Raw genomic sequence first — 3,362 nt, 5'->3', positions numbered from 1 at the left:
ACGCGGCCCTCGGCTGCTGTCTGCGCCCCCTGCTGGCCGATTCCCGCGCCGAGGGACTGAAAAGCGGCCTCTCTCGGCCTCAGGGCGCATGCGCTGGTGCGGTAGGACGCTCTCGCTGTGGCTAGTGCAGGCTCTCTGCATCCCAAAGGGTCGCAGCAAAATTAAGACCGTTGAAAAATTCATCAACACAAAACTCCAGGGCCTGCAGGTCGCGTTGTGGGTAAGGCACTGAACTCCCACATATGTAACAACAGTTTGAATCCTGGACCCAGGCCTTGAATCACTCTGAACACATGTGTCTGCATGCCCAAAATCCTGGCCGGAGAATGGAAGAGAAGAGATTGCACCATTATCATTGGTGGTGCGGGAGAGGGGTGGTGGTGGTGGTGGTGGAGATTTCTCACTTTCCCCCTCGCTGTGTCTCTCAAGGGATTGGCCAAAACAAAAAATGGTTGGGCTAGCTGGGTGGCGTAGATCCCATATGGACACCGGGCAGGTGGGCATGCCTCCTCTCCCGAGAGGAGAATGGAGAAGAAGGGATTGCAGCGTGGCCATCCCTAATGGGGATGGTTTTTTCCCCCCTTACTAGCTGGCGCCAGGGTTGGACCTGGTTAGTCATGTATTGCTAGAATCCAGCTCCCAGTGCACAATGCTTAACCACTGTGCTATGAAGCCAACTCAGCCTTTATTCTTTTTAAAAATACACTTTATATCTATTTTTGAACCCTCCATAGAGCTGTAATCAATTAGGGAATCAATAGTGGCCTATTTACAGATTCAACTCTCCTAGCCATCTCCAGGCCTACATGGAGAGCCAACAGTTTACATGTCTGTCTGTCCTCCTGGATAAGAGCTGAACTCTCTGCTCAAGCATGTGCATGTGTGGTGGACAGCGGAGGAGGTAAAATGCCTATGAGATGACAGACCCCTTGTGAACTTCAGAAACATGCTCAAGGCCAGCACCTGGGACAGGGATTCTGTGAGCTGTCCATGGGCTAGCTCATCCTCTTGTCACCGCTAAGGTGACTGACAGCCTGTCCAGCCCCAGCCCAACAACAAGGCCACTTGTTTTAGTTAATGTGATCTTGGAAGGGGCAGTCATGGGTAACTTCGTGAGATATCATTCTCCTGTGTAAGGCAACACTATCTGACGTCACCTTTGACAGTGCTGCATAAGCCAGTGGCCTGAGTGTCCCCTGGGCTGGCTTTACAGCTCAGGAGCAACTTAGTTTTATGGCTTCCCATGGAGATTTTCAGATGTCAGTGTGACATCAGAATGATCCTGATAAAAGGCAGATCCCACAACTCACCTTAGGCCTATTTATTCAGAACCTCTGGGCTTTGAGCCTGAAATATTTGTGTGGTATTATTGTAGAAAGATTCCACAATGGGGGGACCAGCAGGTAGCATGGTGGTGGTTAAGGGTGCTGGACTCCCACATGGCCTACCATGGTTCACATCCTGGACCTGAAGCTTGCTTTCTCCCCCCCTGCCTGGTCAAATTTAAATTAATAAATAAATAAAGTTAAATAAAATGATTCTTTTTTTTTTTTTTTGAAGAGGTCTTTGCTATAGGGCACGTGTGCTCACCAGACAGACAGAGAGAGACAGAGAGATAGAATGAGATAAATCACCCCCCTGGGGGGGATGGCCACGCCGCCAATAGATTTCTCACTTTCTATCTCTCTGTCTGTCTGGCAAGCGCACGCGCCCTATAGCAAAAACCTCTCCAAAATAAAAATAAAATAAAAATAAATAATAAAAAAAAAGATTCCACACTGGGGCCAGCCAGTGGCATGGGGGTTAAAGTGGCTGGATCCCACATGGATGACTAACAGTTTGAGTCCTAGACTAGGTGACTTGAAAAACACACCAGGTACATGTGTGTGCATGCTCAAAATTCTAAGAGGAGAATAGAGGAGGAGAGGAATTGTGACGTGGCCATCTCCTGGGGGTGGGGGATGCTTTCTCTCTTCCTTTCTCTTTCTCTGTCTCTCTCTAGGGAGCTCACATGCTCCATAGCAAAACTAAGAAATAAAAGAAGATTCCACATTTTATTTCTAAGTTAAGTATATGATTTCCTTCAGTGTTGACTTGGCTGTCTTTTTTTTTTTTTTTTTAAGAGAGGTTTTCGCTATAGGGCACGTGCGCTCGCCAGATAAACAGAGAGATATAGAGACAGAAAGCGAGAAATCACGCCCCAGGGGGGATGGTCACGCTGCAATCCCTTCTCCTCCATTCTCCTCTCGGGATCTTGGGCAGGCACGCACACACGCCTGGCATGAGTTTTAAGCCACCGGGTCCGGGACGCGAACCGCGGTTGACTACGTAGGAGTCCAGCGACATAGCCATTACGCTAACTGCTGGTTCCTGACTTGGCTGTCTTTTTATTGGACCATTTTTCAGAGTTCTTTCAATAACCTCAAGAGATGTGGTAAGGTCTTCCCCTGAACAAAGAGCAGTCTTGCTTACTGCTTGCTAGAAACGCAGTGCATTTTTCCATCTTAAGCTCAGCAGCAGAGCAACCTACTACATATTGTCTTGGAGGCAAGGGGAGCCTATCCAAATATACTGATGCTCATGTTTGCTGTGCTGTGAATAATACAGTCTTTTGTGTCTGACTTAGGAGTCTTGTGTTTTCTGCCAGTAACCATGAATCAGTAACAGGTTAACTCATAGCTTGTAAGTAAAGTAAAATAAAATTCCAGACCCAACAGCTTTGACAACAAGGATTCGATACCGATAGAGACATGGATCTCTGAAATGGAAGCACATGGACTAGGCTTGTAGATAAGAAAAAATTCCCTGGGATCCAGTAGCAAGTGCCTTTGCTTGCAAGTGGAGGGTGAAGAGGGATAAGGAACCCTCATTGTCATACTAGTTCATGAACGGTAGTTGGGTCGAGGCTTAACAGTGAATTAGACTGAAACAAGTTGCTCAAATAGTGTCACAAGTTTGCTGTTTATGAGAGAGAGGGCTGGGAGAATTGGGGGGCTTTCATCAGGGAGAAAAATCTAAGTAAATTCTTGTGGTCAGCCTTGCACCCTGGAAGACCCCCTGACCCTTGTACTGAAACTGTGCAAACCTTCAGAGGTGACATGATGGTGGGGCAACAAATGCCCCTCAACAAGGTGAACTGCTGGAAAGAGGTCACTGCTATGCAGCCCATGCCCTAACAGTTCTAAATGCAGAAGTCTGTAGTCCCTCTTCCACCTTCACCATATCCTGCAAGCTAGTTTCCCCCTCCACTCAGTACTTGTGTGTGTGTGTGTGTGCGTGTGTGTTGGGGGGTAGGAGGGGATTAGTCTGGTCTCCCAAGGGTTGGCATTTGACATGCTTGTGTTAGATTTCTCACTTTTCGT

Source organism: Tupaia chinensis, unplaced genomic scaffold (assembly GCF_000334495.1).
Source record: "Tupaia chinensis unplaced genomic scaffold, TupChi_1.0 Scaffold000279_1, whole genome shotgun sequence".
In the NCBI taxonomy this organism is placed as follows: Eukaryota; Metazoa; Chordata; class Mammalia; order Scandentia; family Tupaiidae; genus Tupaia; species Tupaia belangeri.
The sequence above is the reverse complement of the archived record's forward strand: the minus strand, read 5'-3'. Positions refer to the sequence as shown.